The 12,664-nt window shown below is 35.5% G+C and overlaps 1 pseudogene; it reads left to right on the plus strand.

Annotated features, from left to right (window-relative positions):
• Window positions 1-12,664, plus strand: part of LOC117216182 — an 87,520-nt pseudogene that overhangs the window by 29,363 nt on the left and 45,493 nt on the right.

A 12,664-nucleotide genomic window follows, 5' to 3' on the forward strand; every position in this document is an offset into this window, starting at 1 on the left:
ATTGGTTGGAAATTGATAGGAAAAGTGAGAATTGACTGCCGCCAAACTGAAGGTCACTCGCAGATACGGAGCATACCCTCGAGTGACGCACGTGGAAATGCCGCGTGTCCCAATGTTTATTTAATCATTACCGTTAATAAAATCAAGCAGCGCCTCGACTTAAATAATACATCGTAAAAATAAGGAAGTTGACGGAAAACACTAAACCTTATGGCGGGCAGATGGAATGAGTGCTAATAAAGACTAAATCTCGAGACGGCAGTAACGACTCCTTGGGGATTATTGTTGGTCCAAGCGAATATGTTAAGGAAAGCGTAGATAGAGAAATAAAAATTGGAGAAAAGTGTATGGTATCTTTAGAAAATTAGAAACAGCTATTCTCAAAAGGTTGTTATGGAAATAGGAACAAATTGTGGGGTACCGTGGATGAAAAAATGGACGAGTGTGTGATGGCTGAGTGGCCATAGGGAAGATAGTGCCTACTTTAAGCAGGGAAGAAATATACTAATCAGTGCGTGACAAACGCATCGTTGGCTGTCTTCCAAATTATCCTGCATGGAAAATAATTTTTATAGTATAGCAGTTTATGGTGACATTCAATGCGCTGCCATTTAATCCAAAGATAGTCTACTTTGCATGCTATTTATTTCGTAATTTATGTTTCTATATTTAAGCGATTAAACTTACACTATTGCAAAAATAATCCGCTTATACGTGCACAACTGCTGCGTTTTAAAGAGAATTAAAAATAGCATAAAAACAGTCATAAAATTTGTTATCAATAAAACGTGAGCATTGATACAAATTCATGTTTTTAAGAACACAAACAAACATACTGATTCTAACTCGTGATTTATTTCATCCAAATTTCTGAATGGCTGTTTTATATTTTTTATATATTATATATCATTTTATACATTTTGTATACATCTTTATATTTTCAAATTTTCCATAAATGCATGAATATCCATAGTCTAATTATCAAAAGATTTAAAACAATTTTAAACCGAAACGACTAAATCCAAGCTATCTATCCATAGCTATCCATGTAAGAAAACTAACCAGATATTAGCAAAAACAAAGTTGTCAGCTCCATTTCACGCGTTTACATCGTATTTTCACATAAAATCCCTGGTTTCAGCAGCATCAACGTCTATCACCCGTCGAAAGGGGGATATCAACGACGAATCCCGTAAGAAAAGGCGTAGAAACAAAGATTCGAAGAACTCCGACGTGGATCGACAGCGTGAGAACACGCAGGAGGTGTACGAGAACGAGATCAGGGGAAACAGGTGGTCAAACGAAAAATCGAAGGATACGCGTCGAGCGTCGGAGGAGGAGAAAAATCGCGAACGAAAGCGTGGAAGGAAGAGGGTCCAAGCAGAACGGAGAGAAAAACGAGGCGCGTAGAACGTCCAAGTTCAAAAGAAGAATGAACGATGTGCCCGCCGCGCTACTTGGCAAGATCGATGGTCAAGGACTCCGGCTACGACTTCGAGGACCAATTAACTACTACGAGGCCACGAAACGGTCCACGCACACCACATCGCGTTACAAGATGTACGACACCGTCGAAGGGAATTCTCGAAGCAGCTTGAAAAGAGATCTCGCGGACGCAGATGGAAGACCCTGCCAGCTTGGAGAACCGTATCCTAGGTAGTTCCGTGCCGAAATCCTCTCAAGAACAGAACATAAAGAGGATGGTTCTACAAATACGAACGAGTCGAAGTTTGGCAACTCGAGGTACGACGCCGATAAAATGTTGGTTATTCACGGACGGAAGAGATTTACCTATTTTGGATTTGGAGAACGAGGTGCTGGCGAGGACCTTGAAGGATTACAACGCTTATATGACGTCGAGCTTGAAGTTATCGATGGTACCCAGGCGGGACGCAATCGAGCATAGGAAAACTGGCGGATCGCATTTTCATGGGAAACCCATAATCGACGGAGTAGAGTTCGATAGGTTGGGCGGAAAAAGAGCACGGAAACGATGAGCAGCACCGTGGATTACGAGGAAGATACGAGAGGGATTTATCATGCATAAACGGGACGTTCGTGCCGGCACCCCTTGCCCGCCATGCACTGATCAAATATGTAAAGTAAGTGGCTTTTAGCATGAATAATTCAACTCATCTCTCGAACACCGGCCAGGTACCTGGTTTCAGTCAATGCGATTTCTCTTATGACGATGGATCTTGCGCGCGTTTGTGAAGTTGAGCGCTGTATTATGTTCTTGTGATAGAGTAGAGCCAGGACGGAAGTAATTATGCGAGTTTCATACATCTAGAGTTTTTATTCATGTGTTGGCAAACAATAATTTGGATATATTTCAGTCAATCGAGTTGGATTTAACGTTTTCCGATGAATAGTAAAAGTTGATTCATTTCCGTTTATTTTTATTTAAGTGGAAACCTAAATAGGAACGTATAACATTATTTGCTTAACATATTCATAATGCTTACATTACATTGTCTACAAAAATTAGCTACATATTGCATTGATTTAAAAATAAAGCTAATTTGAATTAGTTTACAAGATTCTATGTGGTTTGATTGACCAAATGTTCCTTGGAATAGTTTGTTTGTTAACTGATGTTATGGATTAATTAATGATCATTGTTACGCTAGTATAACAACGATGATCGCGTAATTAAATTGAAATGTTGATCCATTTTGAAATTCAAATTATTTTCATTGATATAAGCACAATATTATAATATTAATTAAAACATCTGAGTCAAAATCACTTTAAATTACACATTAAAATCAGTTTTATTATACTTTATTCGGGAACGTTTGACAATTTTAAGAATTTTAAGAAATCTAAAACTTTTGCTGGGATTGTAGATTGTAGAGAATCTTTTTCTCTGGCGTGGCAAGAAAATGATTTTTCTTATGTTTCATTTTCCATGCGTATTGTCGCATATAATTATTTGCACACTTTCATATGGATGAAAGATACAGAGTTTGTCAAGTAACAAAATAATAATATAAAGTTTGACTATTATAAATACCAACATCATTATCGCATGTTGACTCACAAAAATCAATTTGATCATAATATGTCATTATACGTAGTTACAATGATCATAAGTTTGATGTACACATAATATCATAATTAAAGGTTACCTACACGTCATCAAAACTAATATACTTTTGAGCGGTACGTAGTGAACTTTCAAATATTTTCAATCTTTCGAGGTTTTCAAACTTTCTCGATAATAAAAAGGAAAAGGTGATTTACAAACGCGTGGCTTCTATCCGATATACGGAACGAACGTTTCGTTTTGAGCATTTTGTACAAAATCTTTAAGGAAGTGTGCATTTTTCTCCCTTGGGAGACTCAGATGAAAAAGTCTATAATTGCTGTTCTTGTTGTTCGTTCCGTTTGAAACGAACCTTCTCCGGTTGGTAGCGAAAGGTTCCTTTCAAAGGCTCTCTCTTTTTTGATCCGTTCTTTAATCGAGCACACGCCTCTGGTCTACGCCGTGAAACGTCCCTCCATTGCTGCTTGAAATTTCCACTCCCTTCCACTCTTTCGTCAGAAAACTGAATTACTGGGACAAGTTCGTAGCCGGGATTGTAGAACCAGAAAAGTTTCGGATCGGGGGTCCCGAACTTTTCAATGCTTCGACGTGCTGGAATTACCTGACAGCGCTGCAAAATATAAAAAGATCGTGAAAGTAAGGCAAGTGACTGTAATGGCAAGTAAATCTCGATTCTATCAAATGTTGAATGAGAAGAACAAGGAAGGTCAAAAGTTTGGAAACGTATTAGGAACAACATTGGAAAAATTGTGACGATTTTAAGAGCCAATGAGTGATTATGAGCATTTGAATGTACCTTGTCCTCTTTCATTATGTAATTTTTATATTCAATATCCTGTTACGTTAAATATTTTTATTGTTATTTTATTTTTATGTTTATATATTATTTAATATACAGGGTGGTTGGTTACTGGTGGTACAAGCGGAAAGGGGGTGATTCTAGGCGAAAAAAGAAGTCGAAAATATAGAATAAATATTTTTCGTTTGAGGCTTTGTTTTCGAGAAAATCGACTTTAAATTTTCGCTCGGTACGCGTGCACTTTATCACGTCTCGTTATAACGGATCTCACTGTAGATCGTTGTCTCGATGGAAAAATTAAAAAAAAGAAGAAAAAAAACCCCTTTTTTTACGTGGGGAAATCCGGCGGATTTTTATCGGCTAAAACCCCACGGGCGGGCCTAGGTGTAGTCATCAGCAACGAGTGAAACCGCATCTCCGGGGGTACTTCCCAAACACTCATAGAAAGCACAACAACATAGTAGGCAAGGGGGGTCGGGAAACCCACTTGCCCGTTGTATATACTTCTAAGATGATATTTGGTTTTCCACCTTGGCTTGCCCAGGAGTGGTCTCGAACTCGCGACATCTTACTACCGCATACGCCCTTTACGATAGAATCTTATATAGAATATATAGAATAGAAAATATAGAATAAAAATTTTTCGTTTGAGGCTTTGTTTTCGAGAAAATCGACTTTAAATTTTCGCTCGGTACGCGTGCAGTACGTTATAAGGGATCTCATTGTAGATCGTTGTCTCGATGGAAAATTATAGAAAAAATAAAAAAAAATTTTTATTCCATATTTTCGACTTCTTTTTTCGCGTAGAATCACCCCCTTTCCGCTTGTACCACCAGTTACCAACCACCCTGTATATATGTATCTCATTTAAATGTATGTATTTCATATTTCTATACTCTACATATTTTATTTCTATATTTATGTTTATGTAAGTTATTAGTAAGAAATTTTTGCGATAAATATTGTCTCGTATATGAAATTTCTTTCACAGTTTAGTTTATTTCATTTACCATAAATTAATTATTTGAATGGTGAAATATAGTAATAAAAAAGTTACGAGTCTGGGAGTGGTTCTTGTAATAATATTTTTCAATGATTTTTAAACCTATTATGTGTTATACGAGGAAGCTGTATTTCAATTATGTTACTGAATTTGATAGACTTACGGGTTTATAACGGATCATAAACTCTTTCGCGAGAGTCTACATCATCATGTTGGAAACTATCGATCAGCTATTGTATATCTACCAGCAGCGTAAACTTTTGAAGTCGGGGCAGTAACCAATCAGGGAATTAATTTCCACGGGCAACCAATGCAAACAAAAGTTTATTACAAAAGCTCTCTTGTACTTCACTTTCTCGGCTACGAACTTCCAAAGTGTCTTTCCCGCTAGTTTTGGAGAAATCAAGGAAAACCAATTTACGTAGGTAAATCAAAGACGAAGTAGTAGATGATGATAAATAATTCTAATCGTGCAATGTAGATAATGAATTGTTATGCTATGCATATTACATAAAGTTTATTATATTATTTTGTAAATTTTTAAAAGTATATGATTGCTGTTTTTCCAAGATCGTCGATACCAGGCCACGAGTATTTGGAGGCAGATTACGAGTGTGCTCCAGGGTACTACATGGTGAGCACAATAACTAGACTACTTTGCAGAAATCGTCAATGGGTAGGGCAACTTCCAAAGTGCAAGATCAAAGCGAATTTTGAAGGTGTGTGTATCGACGCTTCTTGTGACCATGTTTGCAAAGAAGTCGATGGCAGGCCAGTATGTTCCTGTTACAAGGGTTTCCGGTTGGAAGATGATAAATGTATCGGTGAGTTATGCTTGAGTGTCTTCGCTTTATTTGGATATAACCAAGCTGTGGATATTTATGCATATTGTATAATTCATATTTTTGCAGACACGGATAAGAAATTGAAACTTGAATATAAAAGAATGCTTTATTCTCCAAATGCAGACTAGTCATAGATCCATAAATATTCACAATCTAGACGTAATACTTAACTGACCATGTTTATATGTTTTATCTGTTATTCTATCAAAATGTTTTTTATTGTATTGGTTATTAGCATATTTGGTCGATGAACAAAAACGGCTACTTGAATTCAATATTTAAAATTTTCAATTTTCAATATTACATATTTGAGTATTTAACGTTTCAAGCATAAGGTAATCGAATCATAATGCTTGATAGAAATTATGTGTTTTATAGCTTGAATTGCGTTTATTACACATTATCAAGCATATATGGAACGCTTAACCACATAAATCAGAGACTATATCACGTTCATCTTTGTATTCAGCGTTGCGTAACAAATTGTTTCGAAACGTTAATCTCCTATTCTATTTGCTAGTGATTAAAATGTAAAAAGCTAAAAATCGGAGTATATTGTATGCACGAAAATGGACAATTAAGTGTTAAAATATTCTTTAATCTTTTAAATAGAAGCAATAATCTTTTCATTTTTTAAATTTATGTTCGTTCATTCTAATTTACATATTTTATATTTTACTATAATTTTAGTTTATCGATCAGGTGATTTTATTAATTAATATTTCCAGAACAAGATTTTATGAGATCATTACTCGTGAGAAGCGCAAAACGTTCTTGATGTCGACATGCTGTAAAATAATCATAACATTTTGCGATCTAATAATATTTTGATAGTCCACCGGTTCGAAGATTTCTTCTACGTTTTTATCCCTCTCCTTTTTCTTTCTCTTTTTTTTTTAAGCGGTATGAATACTAAAACGTAGAAACGATACCGTTTTTCCTCGGAAGACGAGCTGTCGAAGCGGTGAAAAAGAAATGTCTCAAGATGAAATATCGACAGGATACTCGTTGAAATATTGACGGCTTCCGCATTCTGTAGGAGACAAGTTCTTCCTGTCTGTATTAAAACATCAACGATTTCGTTTCTGAAATCCTTCCTTGTTTGCCCGTGGAATGTATTACTGTCCGTTTCTCATAAAACTGAAGGGCGATTATAAATTTTTATTTCAAAGTTCGTTTGTATGTCCTGAAATGAAAGGGACGCTGGATATCGACAATGTCGTACTGTTTTATTTCTTTCTCAATGTTTCTCGCGTTTATTGCAAGATAGATTTTAATTTCAAAAATGGATTCACAAGCTGTTTTTCGATATTAATCACGTTGGTTCAGTTTAAAATGTCAAAAGAAACAAGGAATCAAGAATAAATTTTTTAAATGAAAATATTTCTCTCGGGAAATTTCTTTAAATAAAAATTATCATCATATATTCGCGATAATTAAATGTAAATGGGATTATAGAATTCTCGAGTGAAAATTGTATTAAAAGCGTAGGAAAATACAAATTGAATGAAAGTTCGTTGATTTAAGTTGAATGAGAAAGTAGTTTAAATCAAGCATAAATTCGAATTAACGGATTCTTGGAAAAATTAGCTTGTAGCGAACGGGGAAATGTCGTTAATCTAGGCGAATCGTAAAGACAGATAATCCGAATTAGTTAAAAGTCCAGCTTAACCGAGTCTAGTAAAACAAAGTTCCACTCAATTCGACGAGGTATACATGTATATACGTACAAAATAAAAGAATCACTGACTCGAATAAATTGGAGGAACAAGGAATACGAATAGAATGAAACGTTGAAGTAACTAAATTTCTATCAACGAGATTCAGTGTATTTACATATTCTTCGGAAATGTTTTTCCCCATTCAAGGATTTTATTTTGGCTTTTCGAATATTGTTCGTATCATTCCACATCATGTAGATTGTATCAAGTTTTCGAGAAAATTTTAACGAAATAATAAATAAGAAATAAGAGCTATTTATTTAAAAAACAGATTTCTCTTACTATTGAAACGGTTATATTTTTGGAAATAATCAAATAAAAAGTCAAGAAATGCCATATGCGTAATTTTTTTAAAATATCGTATAATATTAAATCTAGGGCTATTACATTAAAACTATTTAGCTTGTATACAGGGTGGTTGGTAACTGGTGGTACAAGCGGAAAGGGGGTGATTCTACGCGAAAAAAGAAGTGTCGAAAATATGGAATAAAAATTTTTTTTATTTTTTTTTTAAATTTTCCATCGAGACAACGATTTACAATGAGATCCCTTATAACGTACTGCACGCGAACCGAGCGAAAATTTAAAGTCGATTTTCTCGAAAACAAAACCTCAAACGAAAAATTTTTATTCTATATTTTCTATTCTATATATTCTATATTTTCTATTATTCTATATTTTGAGGTTGACCATCTTGGTCATCAGCTGTAAAACACGTGTCCGTTGTAGCAACACTGAAGACCAGAGTTTTCTTATACCAGAGTATAAGGACAACTTGATGAACATAATGAGTCAACAACTAGTAAATACTCGGCGGGTTCGCTAGCTACGCTCGTAAAGGGCGTATGCGGTAATAAGATGTCGCGAGTTCGAGACCACTCCTGGACAAGCCAAGGTGGAAAACCAAATATCATCTTAGAACGTATATACAACGGGCAAGTGGGGGCCCCCCCTTGCCTATAATGTTGTGGTACTTTCTATGAGTGTTTGGGAAGTACCCCCGGAGATACGGTCACTCGTACACCTTAGGCCCGCCCGTGGGGTTTTAGCCGATAAAAATCCGCCGGCACCTTTGTCCCGTCCCGTGCGATGAGATAAGGTGTCGGTGAAGATTTCCCCACGTAAAAAAAGAGGTTTTTTTCTTTTTTTTTTTAATTTTTCCATCGAGACAACGATCTACAGTGAGATCCGTTATAACGAGACGTGATAAAGTGCACGCGTACCGAGCGAAAATTTAAAGTCGATTTTCTCGAAAACAAAGCCTCAAACGAAAAATATTTATTCTATATTTTCGACTTCTTTTTTCGCCTAGAATCACCCCCTTTCCGCTTGTACCACCAGTAACCAACCACCCTGTATAATTTTCTGTGAAAAAATATTTAAGAAACACGATATGTACGTGTTAAAGTATTATTATACTTACAATGGATTAACCGCGCTATTAAATGAGATCGGAAACGCAGACCATCACGGAAGTTAGCTAAATTTCAGAAATTACACGTACTCATTAAAATTCAGATGTGAACGAATGCAAGGATAACAAGGGAGGTTGTGAACATAAATGCGTGAACACGCCGGGATCCTTTCGTTGTGAGTGTCCGAAAGGGATGAAACTAGACGAAGACAGGTTCACATGCAAGGGTGAGTTATTTGCACCTGGATATACATCCTCCGTGAAAGAAAAATATCGTTCTGTCTCTCTCTGCCCTTCTCTTTGAAAAAGCAACAAGTGTAAACATTGCGAAAAAGCCTACGCTGTTTCATCCATGACTATAGCTGGAATTTCGATCGTGTTTCCTATTTGCTTAGAAATGTTATCAATTCGTTTCTTTTTTAATGTTTTGCTTAATTTAAATTGTTTAATTTGTTTTTATTTTAGTATCCTTTGTATCGGATAATTCATTTCGAATGTTCTTTTATGTCACTATGTTCTTAAAATTTACGTTTTAAGAATTTATGTAATTGAAAGTACTACGCAAAAACTGGTGTAAATAATATTTTAATGAATATTGTATTACAATTTTCTGATAGTTCGATAGAATTTATTAGAATAGATAACGTAAAGTAATATGCAAGAAAAATTGGACGAAGGTGTTTACATGATGGAAATTTCAAAATTAATTAACTAAATACAAATTGTCACAAATAAAAAATGTATTTACACCACTTTTCATTTTCTCGAACGTAATTAACCAAAACAAGAATGTCGTATACTCCTTCAATATCCGCGTCAATTCAATTCAAACTCGATCCGCTATATATAAGAGAAAAATGTGAAATGGGATATGTAAAATAAAATTACTCGGCCGCTTTCATTATGCAGACATTAACGAGTGTCTGTTGAACAACGGACACGGGCCCTGTCAGGATACGTGTCGGAACACCATAGGCGGCTATGAATGTTCCTGCGATGGTCTACAGGATACTGTTCTGTCAGCCGACAACCACACGTGTCAGGACGCAGGTCCCTGTAGCGTCAACAACGCCGGATGCTCCCACACCTGTCTCTCCACGATGGGACGAGTATTTTGTCTCTGCCCTGATGGTTTCATCCTAGAGGATGATTGGAAGACCTGTCAAGGTAATAGAATTTCCTGATCGTTCGCCATCTTTCCTGGTCCTGTCCATTGTTCCCCCCTGGAACATTTGAATGACAAAAACAGATTTTAATAATATGCTATAAGAAAGAATTGTGGAAAATATGGGAATAACTATATGTTTCGAGCGAGTAAACGAGCGATTCAGTAAATGAGCGATTCGTACAATTGGGAACGTCATCCTACATAGTCAAGAGACTTTAATTACTCTCGTCAGAGAAATCGAGAACGTGTAATACGCATATATGACAGGTTTATAAACGACATTCTTTCCTTTGGGATTTTAATCGTCTTTTGGTTAACGTATAAAGATCTCCGTCTATTATGAATATGCTATTGTTAGAAGTGTATGAGCTGCAAATAAAAGCTGTCTGCCATTTAGTAGCTGGTTTTCAAAGTGCTTCTTTTCCTTCTGACCACTTACTCGAACGAATACAATATCAATCAATTTTTATATTTAATTTAAATTCCATATTTAATGAATATATCTAAACGGAAAAGCTTGTAAAAACATTGCCAGCTACATGTTTTCAATTTATTATTTAATAAATCAAATTTTTATCTAGTTTTATCTAAACATAGATCGAGTCGCGTGACAAAAGAATATCCATGAATTTTGGGGTAAAGATTGTTATCGTTCTATTATTTTTTACTGCAATTCTCTTAAAACGCAATATAATATTTAAAGTAAACAAGAAGTACAACAATTTATGAATTATCGCGTTTAAAAAGATTTCTTTCTTACCTCCTATTAAACAGTGCAATGTGATCGCATGCAATATCTCTTCTTCATCTATGAGAAGCTTTACTGAAATACATACATAAATAAAAGTTTTGAAAGTACCCATCATTATTATCTCATAACAGTAAATCGATACTATTCATTTATCATTTATAACCATTATCTGAAGACAGTGTGCCCAACCAGATTTGCAAACGGAAATGTGCCGGTACGGTTGCATCAACACGCCAGGATCTTATCGATGCGCCGAACCAATGGAGTTGAAGGATCAACCGATACTGGACAGCTTGTCGATCACATGCCTGCCGGCTACGAGGCCACCCCAGGATGGAACTTGTATCGGTAAGTGGTTTAATCCGTACGGGTGATTTAACAGGAAGTTGGATTTGCCAGCGAAGCCCCGCGGCAGACACTTTTCACTGCGAACATTCACTCCGCTGTGTAATACATTGTACTTCGGTTGCCTTGCGATTCTTGTGATTCTGTGATTTCCATGCTTTTACGATTTACGAAACGAACCACTGGTTTTAAACGCAGTTTAAAACGATTCACCAAATCATCAAATGATACTAAATCTTTTGTCATTCGACGTTTCGATAATTTGATTTAAATTGATCAATCGTTTCGTTATTTAGTATTCTAATAATCGAGATTTCATAAAAATATTTGCTTATATCTTGATCTAAACTTTGAATATTTCTAAAAAGATATAAAATAAATACTTGACTGTTGTTTTTATAGTTTGTATTAATAAATTTTCTGTATTCTGGATGCTACTCTGAATACACTAGATAATCCAGAATAAACCAGATTATCATTCGAAAGTAAGGTTTTTCTTCTCACTATGTCGTCACGAGTAATTAGCACAGTTTACCGTATATTCGTTAATGAAACGGATACTTAACAAATATCGAGTTACGAAACGAGTATAATTCGTTTCCATTATATTTCCGCAGTGTATTTAAAACAACGAGACGTCCTAACATTCGTAACGATGATATTCTTCACTGGTCGGCATAATTGCGTTTGTCGTTCATTTCGCGGCGCAAAATTCCAGTATAGTCAACTGATGGGTAGTACGATAACAATTCCCTATAGGGAGATGAGCGTCCTAACGAGATTCTGCCGCCTGGCCCTAGTCGTGCCCCATAATACCGTTCTAGACGATCCGAGTATATACGTAATCGAATTAGCCTGCACATGGATCCACTCGGTAGGCGAGCGGCTTCTCTGCTGCAATATTGGGTCGAGATTCTGGATCATCAACTGTCGGAAAACTGTCCGAATTAATGGCCTCGTGGCTGCTTCGAAATGTTTCACGTTAGCTTAGAGAAAGCGTTTCTATTATTTTCCATTTCTTCGTATAAATTATGAATAGAATCCATTTTTATCAATTCATTTTTATTTATTTCATTTTAACCAATGATTAGTTCGCGGATTTTTATGTACTTATAGGAAATTTAAAATTGCAAAAATGCACATACTACGCAAGTTCATAATTACTTGGATAAAAGGATATTCAACTTTTTATGTTATTCAACTTTCAATAAGATTTTCCACTTTTTCTAAGCACATTTAGAGAAAATGTTTGTTGTTACACACTTGCACTGTTACTTCGTGGTTAGAATCTTCTCAAGATCAATTTTCTAACAAGATCTTATTTCCGACTTTGACCTTTATGACACCTTCTAAACCAATTTGGTTGAGCAATCATTTGAGGGAATTGATATAGAGATGAAAAGATTTATAGATGATAAGTTTCAATTTTCAAATAACTTTTACTAACAAATATTAATTTACTTTTATATAATTTACTATAAGAAACTTTTTCATTCATTTGTTTTCTGCATTCAACAATGCCTTTTTATAGTGACAGAATCTTCCTTGGCGATTGAAAATAGTCTGAAA

Source organism: Bombus bifarius, unplaced genomic scaffold (genome assembly GCF_011952205.1).
Source record: "Bombus bifarius isolate JDL3187 unplaced genomic scaffold, Bbif_JDL3187 scf7180000010252, whole genome shotgun sequence".
Classification (NCBI taxonomy): Eukaryota; Metazoa; Arthropoda; class Insecta; order Hymenoptera; family Apidae; genus Bombus; species Bombus bifarius.